Source organism: Myotis myotis, unplaced genomic scaffold, assembly GCF_014108235.1.
Source record: "Myotis myotis isolate mMyoMyo1 unplaced genomic scaffold, mMyoMyo1.p scaffold_m19_p_10, whole genome shotgun sequence".
Classification (NCBI taxonomy): Eukaryota; Metazoa; Chordata; class Mammalia; order Chiroptera; family Vespertilionidae; genus Myotis; species Myotis myotis.
Window position 1 is genome coordinate 22,170,269 of NW_023416314.1, and position 12,218 is coordinate 22,182,486.

A 12,218-nucleotide genomic window follows, 5' to 3' on the forward strand; every position below is an offset into this window, starting at 1 on the left:
CCAAAACTTAGCTGTTTTGCCCTAGTTGGTTTGACTCAGTGGCTAGAGCGTTGGCCTGCGGATGGAAGGGTCCCTGGTTCAATTCAAGTCAAGGGCATGTACCTCGGTTGCAGGCTCCTCCAGGGTCCAGGCAGGAGGCAACCAATCCATGTGTTTCTCTCACATCAATATTTCTCTCTGTCTTTCCCGCTCTCTCCCACTCTCTCTAAAAATCAATGGAAAAATATTCTCGGGTGAAGATTAAAAAAGCAAACAAACCAAATTTAGGTGTTTTGCATGCTGTTCTCTTAAGATTCTGTGTCCTGTTTTCTTAGGACCTTAATGCCCCTCCAGGAAATGACTGTCATTGGAGAGTGGTTAAGTGTGCAGCCCGGGTCAGCGCCTGAATCCACCTACTGACTGTGGAAGGTGGGTCAAAGCACTGAACTTTGTGCCTCAGTTTTCTCATTTACAAAATTCTGACAAAAATAATGGCTATCTTGCGGGGCTGTAACAATTGCTATTTAGAACAAAGCTTTGGGAATAAGTTCTCAGAGCCCCCATCAATAATAGGATTAGTGCCCTTATAATGGAGACTCTAAATCAAAACATTTTTTTGCTTAATCTCTTTACCTTTTTCACCCAGCCCCCAACCTCCTTCCTCTCTGGCAGCTGTCAGTCTGTTCATATTTATGAGGCTGTTTTTATTTTGTTTCTTAGATTATTTTGTTCATTAGATTCCACATAGAAGTAAAATCATATGGTACTAGTCTTTCTCTGAATGACTCATTTCACTTGGGGTGGCAAGCACACAATACGATCTACAGATGATGTATTATCGAATTGTACACCTGAAACCTATATAATTTTATTAACCAGTGTCACCCCAATAATTTCAATAAAATAAAAAAAGTCTCTTCAGTTAGAGAGAGATCTTGCTCCCTTCCTCCCTTCGCCATGTGAGAATACAATGAGAAGTCTGCAGCCCTGAAGACGGTCCTCACCTGACCAAGCTGTAACCTGAACTTGGACATTTAGCCTTTAAAACTATGAGAAATAAATTCCTGATGTTTATAAGCTACCCGGCCTACTGTGTTTTGCTAGAGCAGCATGAACAGATTAGGCCAACAATTAATTAAAAATTAATAAGTTCCCGGTCAAAATTAATATTAATATGATTAATTAATATTAAACTAATATTAATATATCTCCCAGGAACACGTTTGCCTTTGAGTTTTTGCAATTCCATTTATCCTACGTGCTAACTCCTAGTAGACATTTAAAAAAAGTCTTGCAGAGGCTTTAAGGAACCCTTCATACCATTGCATGTAGGCCGGTATCCATTCCGCCTGGTTTTGGAATCAGACACAAGGTTGTTAGCATAAAGCCGAATACATAGTAAATACTCAAAATGGGAAGGCGATGTCAGCACCAGACCAAAGAAACATGACTCTTTTGTTTCTCCCTTTACATTTACAACAAATCAGACAACTATATCTCAACCAAGGATCTCCTGCTCAGCACACCAACATGCCTGAAAGATCTACAATCGAAATGGCAGCTATTTCTACCATGAGCACTGGTAAACATAGTCTCTGCCTTCATTTTTTTGTCTTTGTTCTTTTATTTACTCAACATTTATTGCGCATCTGTGGGTGTCAGACTAACCAGACACAGTTCTTGCCTTTCACAAGACCAGATGCTAAGAGGAGAGAAGGTACAAGCACAAAAGTAACTACATAAAGGGTAGAAAAATCATGATAATTTTAGTAGAGAGTTGGATAAAGTGCTAAGAGAGTAAAGAAGAGGGAGAAATTGCTTTCAGATGGGCATCAGGGAAGACATTCTGGAAAAACAGATCCATCACCTGGTTTGTAGATGCCAAGATCTACACATGGGACCCGGGAACGTGCAGAAAGAGCCCCTTGGAAAGGAAACATGTTTGGCATCGTATTTATCATCTGCCATTACCTGGCCTGGAGGAAACTATGTGTATTTTCAGGGAAGTGTTGCTTTATAGGAAACAGCTGCCTCTCAAATCACATTGTAAATATGAATGGCAGAGCCCTGGCTGGTGTGTATCGGTTGGTTGGATGTCCAAAAGGTAGTCAGGCCCAGCCAGCATGGCTCAGTGGTTGAGTGTTGGTTGACCTATGAACCAGGAGGTCGAGGTTTGATTCCGGTCAGGGCACATGCCAGGGTTTCAGGCTCAATCCCCAGTTGGGGGCATGAAGAAGGCAGCCGATTGATGTTTTGCTCTCACTTTCTCCCTCTCCCTTCCTCTCTTTGTAAAAATGAATTAAAAAAAAACATTAAAAAGTATACAAATGGCAGAACTACACAGCAAATCAGAAATAATAACAAGGATAACTTCAAGCCTCTCATCTGCTCCTTTTAAGCATTTGATAAACAATGCTCATCTCTGAATGCTTTTCTGGGACTGATGGGGGGGATACATCAAGGTCTTTTCCTTTCTTTTGATCATTATCAGAGTAATTGCATGGGGGAACCAACACCTTGTTAAGGACCCTGACTCCATCCCTTCTTGGGGGGAATTGCCACCTGTCTCCTGCTCAGCCTGAACTCCCTCCACTTCATGCAGGCCCCCCAGTAGGCTTCTAAAATGAATGCAACCTGTGAGCTGACGTCACCTGTGTTTCTGTTCCTCAAGCCTCTGCTGGGAGAAAGCCCTGGTTGAGATTTCCAGTGAAATGGGCTGGTCCTTGGCCACATGTCAATTGCCCCCATTGGGGGTCCATTTGGGGGAACAGCAGGAGACTCCATTTTCTTAACCCACTTCACCTTTAATAAGGGTGGGAGGCATGGGATGGACCAGGTGCTCTCTGGTTCCCTGATCTGATTGAAGCAGTCCTGATTTTAAAGAAGGGAAAATGCAGGAAGCTTACAGTGCCATGTGATGCAAGAGAGGACTCTGGATTCCTGGCACTGTAGACCAGAAACCTTGGGAGGAATTGGTTGAAAGAAGGACAAAGTAGGGGCAATAAGTTCAGTTTTGTAAAGGTTCAGATCCCTTTTAAATCAGCTGTGTAAAAACATAGAGTAGGCAGTTATATCTACACTAATAAAAGAAAAACATGCAAATTGACCATACCTTCGCTATGCCTTAAGCCATACCCACCATCCAATCAGAGTGACTATATGCAGATTAATCCAACCAAGATGGCGGCTGGCAGCCATGGAGCTGGAGCAAGCAGGAGGCTTGGTTGCCCCAATGATGGAGGAAGCCAAGCTTCCCACCGGCCCTGAGTCAGCTCTGAGCTCCACTCAAAGCAACAAAATTTCAATTATAGAAGGTAAATAAATCTCAGAATAAAAAAAAAAGAATTAAAGGAGAGGCTGGGAGCTTCCATCACCAGGGGGCTTGGCCAGCCTGAAAACGGCCCTCAGCCCCTCACCCAGACTGGCCAGGCACCCCAGTGGGGACCCCCCACCCTAAAGGGGGTGTGGCCAGCCTGAAAACAGCCATCAGCCCCTCACCCAGGCTGGCCAAACCTCCATGAGGTGAGGGTCCCCACTGGGGGGTGGGGGGGCGGGTTGACCAGCCTGCAAACAGCCATTAGCCCCTCAACCAGGTTGGCCAGGCACCCCAGATCCGGGACACCCTTCAGGGCAAACCAGCTGGCCCCCCACCCATGCACCAGGCCCCTATCCTATATAATAAAAGGATAATATGCAAACTGACCCTAACAACAGAAAGACTGGGAATGACTGGTCACTATGACATACACTGACCACCAGGGGGCAGACGCTCAATGCAGGAGCGCCCACTGGTGGCCAGTGTGCTCCCACAGGGGGAGCTCTGCTCAGCCACAAGCCAGGATGCTGGCTGCCAGTACAGCAGTGGTGGTGGGAGCCTCTCCCACCTCCTCAGCAGTGCTAAGGATGTCCAACTGCAGCTTAGTCCTGCTCCCTGCTGGCAAGTGGACATCCCCTGAGGGCTGCTGGGCTGCCAGAGGGATGTCTGACTGCCAGCTTGGGCCTGATCCCCCAGGGAGCGGGCTTAAGCTAGCAGGTGGACATCCTCCGAGGGGTCCCAGACTGCAAGAGGGCATAGGCTGGGCTGAGGAACACCCCCAAGTGCACAAATTTTGGTGCACCAGGCCTCTAGTATTTATATATGGAGCTCTGAAAAAACATTAAGATTAAAGACATAATAGGCATAAATAGAGAAAATTTTGGGGATCTTTAAGATATATGTGTTGTTTAAATCCATAGGACTGATAATATCACCAAGGAAGTGGATGTTTTTAAAGAAGAGAAAAAGAGCCCTAGGAATTCCCAAAGGTTTGAAGTCCAGTAGAAGATGGGGACTCAGCAAAGAGTTAAGAGGCAGGATGAATCCAGGAGAATTTGAAGTCATAGAAGAATATGAGGGAAACATTTCAAGGCCAAGGAATGATCAAACTGGCCAGCTGGCTGATGGTTCAAGAGAGGAGGCCACTGAGAACTGACGGCTGGATTTAATAACATGGAAGTTACCAGTGACCTTGACAAGAGCAACTTTAGGCAAGTTTGCCCTGGCTCCTGGGCACTGAGTTCTGAATTCCCTTCCTGGACCCTCCTCTCAGCTTTTCTATGCAACAAATGTCCTTGGAACCCTTTGCCACTGCCCTGATCTTCTGTCTCCAGACATTACAGATATTCTTAACCTTTTGCAGTCAGAGGCTCTTTGAGGAACTTATATAAGTGTGTGTTCTTTCTCCACACACTTGTACAGTTATGTATTACTAGTGGCCCAGTGCACAGATTTGTGCACATTGAACAGAAATTAATTAGAAGAAATGACAATGACAGATTGAAACACACGCGTGCGATTGGCTCCAGTGAGAGCTTGATATGTATCATGCATGCATGAGTCAACATTTATTTTTAAATTGCCAGTGCGTGTCATATGTATCTGCCAGTTGGACGGATGATGGTCAGTCACGTAGCCTTTTAGATATATAGATAATTTCAGGGGCTCACAGACTTCCTAATCCCTGACTCCAGGATGAGAAAGCCTTACTCTCAGCTCATCTGAGGAGGTTCCTTCAGCTGTGGGAGCACAAGGGTCTTATGATCCTCATTTATCCTTTTGAGAACCCAAACCTTTTTCAGGAACCTCACAGGTCGTGCCCTGAAGCAGATGCAGAGTCTCTGTCTAGGCCAGCAGTTCTCAACCTGTGGGTTGCGACCCCTTTGGGGGTCGAACGACTCTTTCACAGGGGTCGCCTAAGACCATCGGAAAACACATGTATAATTATAGACTGTTTTTGTGATTAATCACTATGCTTTAATTATGTTCAATTTGTAACAATGAAATTGGGGGTCACCACAACATGAGGAACTGTCTTAAAGGGTCGCAGCATTAGGAAGGTTGAGAAACACTGGTCTAGGCAGCCAAGCTACATTTGCATTCTTTAACCTTTTTACTCTAAAAATAGCAGCTTCCATTAAGCAGGCTTAAGTCTCAAACACTACACACTGCTTTTTTGTTGGAGTGGCTCCCTCACTTTGTGGGTCAGGGGCCCGGCTCCAGCAGTACATTGTCTAGGAGACTCGACAATATTTGAGGCCCTGTGCCCACAGCAAACCTCCGATGTGGCGCAGACCGGGTGGCAAAGTCACGGTGGTGAAGGGCTGAGAGTTTGCAGCCAGACAGAGCTGGGTGTGAATTTTGCTTTGCCATTTAATTTAGGGCTGTGAACCCTGGACAAGTTGGGTCCTGCATCTATAAAATAAGGATAATAATGCCCATCTCTTAGTGTCATTGGGGAGTAAATAAGGCATGAAAAGTGCTTCCCCCTATGTCTGGAACATAGGATGAGCCTGGTAAAGAGAGTTATTACTAGTACCACCACCACCATCACCTCCACCCAGACCACCACCACCACCAACAACAAAAACAATGCCACCTCCACCACTTGCAGCATCACAATCACCAACACCACCACCATCGCCACCATCACCACTGCCGCGGCCACTGCTGCCACCGCTGCCTCCTCTGTCACACTGCACGGTATTCATTCATTCATTTGGCTCCCCTGCTAAAGGAGGCAAAGGCAGGGAAAGGAACTGTGTATCTTCCCATCCACAGTGCCCTACCTTGTGCTCTGAAAGCACACACAGAAATTTTATGAAACAAGTCAATTGAATGGACATGCATGACAATATTTTAAAATCCCCTTTAGCGCTATATAATTTTATGCCAAGGATATGGGACCTAACATAACTTGAGTTCCTATAGCGTGAAAGGTGCTAAGTAGGTGCTTTATATCACATGCAGTCTTTATTCTCATCTCTTACCCCCAGCCATCCCTCTCTCTAATAACGCCTCTTCTCATTCGCCATCTCACTTTTTGGGGCCCACCTCAGCTGAGCAGAGTTAGCATTTTTTAATTAGGATCACTCTTTCTTGAATTCTTAGGTTTATCTGGATTCTTGACACCTCAAGAATGATTTGTGCCAATTTTAGATTGTATTTGTTGTAGGTCAGTGGTTCCCAAACTTATTTGGCCTACCGCCCCCTTTCCAGAAAAAATATTACTCAGCGCCCCCTGGAAATTAATTTTTTTTTAAATTTTAATAGCAATTAAACAGAAAGATATATGTATTAATGTTTCTACCTTTTTCATAAAATATAGTAAAGAAAGGTGTAAATTAGAAACATTGAAGTTTGAAATTATGAAACTATTTATTGAACTCAGAATAGAAAGGTAATACAAAAAAAGTTAAAACAAATGCACCTGTGGCCATCACCGCCCCCCTGGATCCCTGCAGCGCCCACCAGGGGGCGGTAGCGCCCACTTTGGGAATCACTGTTGTAGGTGGTAGGAACGGCACCAGGTGTCTGACGGGTGGGGTCAAACCTGAGCTCAGCAACCTCGGTACTTGGGTTCTGGCTGGAAAAGAATTCAGAACAAGACTCAAATTGTAAGAGAACATTTACTGGGTTAATCACAGAGGTAGAAAAAGCAATTCCTGGAAGAAATGGGCTTGGCAAACAAATTCCAGAGGTAAAGGAAGGGCCTTGGAGCTTGGGCATGAGGAAGGCAACGGTAAGGGTACTGTGCCTGGGGGGCAGGGGTTGAGGAGGAAGGGAAAGGCACGGGTGTGCTCCTGGGAGGGAGAGCACAGTGGGTCCTTGCCCTAAGGGTTTTCAGGGTGGAGATTTTAGGGGAGGCCCGAGGGAAAGATTTTCATAGAATATTCAGCAGTTTTCCAGATGTGTCCTTTCAGAGCTGTGGTCTTCCCCTGATTGATTGGCCGGCACCAGGGTGGGGGGTCATTATTCCACGCAGCTGGTGCTGACGTTATCTGGGCCCGGAGCTGAAATACAACTGAGACCTAGATGTTACATCTAGGGAGGAAAGGTCAGGGGGTCCAAACCTCTTGACCAGCGATGTGCTAGGGGAGGAAACGTCACCCTGGGGCAAGGTCCCACCCTACATTGATTGTCCTTTGCTAGGCACCCGGGGCATTCCATCCTGGTGACCTTCTACACCCGGCACATCATCCTTGCACTGCTCATGCCTAACTGCCTACAACAGCATTCATATAAAGGAGTGGTTCTCAAAGAATGTTCTGGGAACCTCATAGACATGCACATTCTGTATCCCCCACCTCAGAACTAATGAGTCAGAAACTGGGCCCACCAACCGGTGTCTTAACAAGCCCTCCAGGCGATTCTGGTGCTCACGCAAGCTGGAGAGCCACTGACGTCAACTACATGTACGTGGGTATGGGGCAGTTCCACAGACACTGATGAGTGGAAGTTTTCGTTCTTCCCCACTGTAGCGAGGCTATGAGCCTACTTGGTACTCCTGAAATAAGGCATTTACAAATGATGAGGCACTGGCAGGGGCAGGGCAGCAGGTGGAGAGGACAGGCAGAGAAGGACAGGACTAGAGATGAGAGTAAGCCTTCCGGGCAGCCCTCAGGCCTGGGCTAGCCTCAGGGAGGCTTGTAAAATTCTCCCACCTCCACCGCAGAACTGTGATTTTCAGCAGTTTTAAGTGGAGCCATATACAGCCGGAAAGACAGAGTAGGGCTGGCTGAGGGGCTGGGGCGGCCGGCCTCCTGCTCACTCCCTGCGGAGCCCCTGAGTTCCTCGGGCAAACCATATGTTTCCTCGCAGCTGTGATTCCATAATGCCAGCAGCAGAGCCACTGGTCCTGGCTTAGCCACCACAGAGCAAAGCCGCTAAGCTGTCAGCCACAGATGGGACATGCTGACAAATAGCGAGGAGGCCCAGTGGAGTCAGGGTCCCTGCCTGGGGAGGGCACCATCACACAGGATGCATGGCCACCTGGTGGGACAGTGACCATGGGTGAAGCAAGCCCCCAGGAGGCAGGGGCTGACAAGGAGACAGACTGGAATGACCGTGGACACCTGGCCGGTTTGGGTAATTTCTCCTGGACAGCCTTCCATTAGGGAGGGCATTTGGAGGAACATTTAATAGCTTGTGGTGATGTGTATACATGTAACACACATTCTGTATAGAACAGTGCCATGGTTCTCGTTCCTCGGGAAGTCAGTCACTCTCAGCAGGCCACTTTGCTGCGTTTAGAAGATGTGCCACAATCACACACCGTGATGCTAGTGCCCCTCCACCTTTGCTCTCCGAAGTGCCTTCCCCTCCCTGGGGATTCCTATCAGGGCTGCCTCCTCTTGGAAGTCCCTCGGGGTGGCCGCCCCCTCCTTCCTTTTGTTCTTGCTGCATGCGTTTCCGCACTGTGTTAACTTGCGCACAGCTTTGTTGCCCTCTGTAGACCATAAGCCCCTGAGCACAGGCTCCGTGCATGCAGCCAGCGCCAGCCCAGCTCTGCTGCAGAACACATGTTCAAGCCATCCTGGGGGGATGACGCACTGATCATTGTAGGAGGGGAGGGGCATCTCATCTGGGCAAGCCCAGCTGATGTGGAGGTCAGTTGGGGTGGGGGTACCCTCACATTCACAGCGGGCTCCTGGCTTGTTTTCCCTCCTGCTCTGAGAGCAGCTGGTAAGACAGGGAAGGCACAGATCCCAGAGCTCAGGAAGGCACAGCATCCAGTGATAAACCGTCCTGCTAACACCACAAGCAGAGACGGAACTGAGGCAGGTCTCACGGGTCCCCAGACTCAGAATATCAGATCTCATTGGCTACAAGTTCCAGCTCACCCTGATAGTCTGCCCCGTTGTTCTTTCTTGTGGCTCATTTAAGCCACTGCTCACTGAGGACATAGCGAGGAGGTCTCTACAAACCAGGAAGATGGTCCTCACCAGGAACTAAACTGCCAGCACCTTGACCTTGGTCTCCCCAGTCTCCAGAACTGTAAGGAAATAAATTTCTATTGTTTAAACCACCAGATTAAGGTAACTTGTTGCGGCAGCCCGAGCTGACTGAGACAAGGACACAGGTGGGAGTGAAACAGAGGGTGGGAGCCAGGGCCCAGCTCAGCCGCCGCCTTCCTCCTGGCCTGTGTGCACCAGGCCTGGGGTTTCTTAGCAGCTGTAGAGATGTAGGGACTGGTCACTATGGCAACAGCACTGCAGGTTCAGCTGTGGCCTGGGCGCAGACACTCCCTTCCCTGCCACAGGACCAACCACCTGCTAACCAGGATTGTCATGCCAGAGGCAGACCGTAGCATTTAGGCACGCAACCAATCTCAGGTGTCCCCTAGCTCCCCCCCACACCCCACCCCACTCCAGACCCTCGCTATAGAACAACCCAGAGCCTCACTCTCTTGGGCTTTTTGAGCCAAAGAGAAATAGTGTATGTTTGGGAGAAGTAGGAGATCAAAAAGGTGGCACACACAATCAGCAACTTTCAGATCCTGCCTTTTCTCCCACGGCCGAACTGACCAGTGGGATGTAGAGAGGCTGATAACCTTAAACGTGGGTTTGGCATGTTGCCAGATGCCAACATCTGTTCCAAGGAAAGACGGTGTGCCTCTCTGTCAACATTAGGGCAAGCCTGTTCCTCAGCCCTGCCATCCAGCCAGACCCCCTCGCCAAGACAGGAGTGGGCCAGAGAGCTGGTTACCATATGCACTTTAAAGAGAAAAGGATTAAGTAAACCCAGTCAAAAAGGTTCTCACTCATAGTAGCTGCTGAGTTCATGCAAAAAATACCAGAGAGGTTCCATTGTTTGTCCCAGGTGCTCCTTGTAAAACTAACAGAAGCTCCTCATTTCTACCCCACCTCCCCATGGCTGGCCCCACCCATCCTGAGCAACCCGGGGAGTCAAGGGTCATGGAGTCAGGGGAGCAGATGGTGACCCAGACTTGAAGTGCAAGGAAGGACTTCCTCTTCCCCATTGAGTCCTGAGCCAGAGGAAATTAAGTCAAACAGCAGGAAGAGAAATGATTTCCAGGAGAGAAAAGAGAAATTCAGACAAAAATGAGGACTCAGGTCTAGAGCGGTCCTGTCCATTTGAAGAAGCCTGGTGGTATATTGGCAGGGGCACCAGACTGGACTCAGGAAAATGGAATTATAGTTTAGGATTGGCGCCTCCTGGCTGTGCGACCGAAGATTACACTTAACCTACCAAGGACTGTTTTCTCTATTAAGTAGAGAAAACACATCCTATTCTGCTTGGTTCTCACAGCGGTCAGGATGATGATCAAACAAGGGAAAATGTGTGCAGTGGGTCTTTGTGGACATGTGATATAAACAAAACAAACTTTTAAGCTCTTTGAAAACAGACGCTGGTAAATCTGATAAGGGGAAGCCAGCCCGCTCTCTGAGGGGCAGCCATTGGATCTGCCCTTAATGACTCACGCTGGCCACTGTTCCTGGAGTCCCAGCTGCTGAGAACCCAAATAAGTCTCTTCACAGAACGGATTTATGGAGCCAAGTCAGCCAACGGCTCTCCATTCTGTAGACAGAGTCAGTCAAGCTGGATTGAGGTCAGAATTGAATTGATCAGCCTGGAAGGCTCATCTGACAGCCCCAGGGGTAGAGAAAAGCCAGGAACCTGGTAGCTAAAGCCACAGATTTAAAGGGAGGCACTCTGAGTGCACAGTGTGGCAGGGACCGCTAGCAACCACTGGCCTAGTAATATAGCACTTTGTTATTGCTGGTTGAGTTCTCATTATGTGCCAGGCACCATGCAAAGGTCTTTCTAAATATTACCCCTTTTAGTTTTCTGAACACCCTATGAAGGAGCTATTGCCATTTTGCCTATGAGAAAACCAGAGTTCAGAGAGGTTAGGTAACTTGTCCAGAATCATACAGGTGAGAGAGCTGGAATTCGAATCAAGGCATACGTGATAGCCACAGTGCCAGCGATTCCTACCCTGTAGGGGCACCAGATTCACCTGCAAGGCTTGTTGAAAGATGAACTTCTAGGCCCCATACACAGAGTGTCTGATTCAGGAGGTCTGGGGAGGGCCTGGGAATTTGTATTTCTAACAGGTTCGCCAGGGATGCTACTGGTCCTGGGGAGCAGCCTTAGAGATCTGTGCCAAAGCCGCTCCCACAGGTACCTCTGCAGGCAGGCGGTGCTGGCCCGCCAGAGGGAGCCACCTGCTGTGCACACACCTGTCCTCAACACACTTCCCGGAAACACCCTTCCTAGGAGCCTTGCCTAGACGTGGCAAACATAGGAATTCTCATCTTTCTAGAAAACTGTTTTCCACCTTCCTCTCAGTTCCTCATCCACCTGACTCATGACCTGTTGAAAATAGTCGTTCGCCTTCAAAGTGCCAGAATCTGGAAGGATCTCTTACATCATCTCAGGACTGGGTCCTCATGCTGAACCCTCTCTAGGGTGTCCATAGAGCCTGCACAGCAAGATGTCCATTACCACTGAGGCCAGGGGGTGGTAGCCATGGTAGGAGACAGTTCTGTAAGCTCTCTTCTTCCTTCCTGTGCAGACTAGCTGGCTGCTAATATGAAGCTCAGCCCTGCCCCGCAAAATGCTTGAATTCCTTCCTTAGTCTCCTGAGTGGGTTAAATGCCGCCTCCCACACATGAAAGGTTGCCAGTTCGATTCCCGGTCAGGGCACACACCTGGGTTGCAGGCTCCATCCCCAGGAGGGGACGTGCAGGAGGCAGCAGATGGATGACTCTCATCATTGATGTTTCTATCTCTCTCTCCCTCTCCCTTCCTCTCTCAGAAATAAATAAAAACATATTCAAATTTTTTTTAAAGAAAATAACTATCATTTACCAAGTACCTACTTTGTGCCAGGCACTGAGCCAGGCAGTCTGCATATATTCAGTCCTCCAACTGGCCAACAAGGCAGCTGTTACTA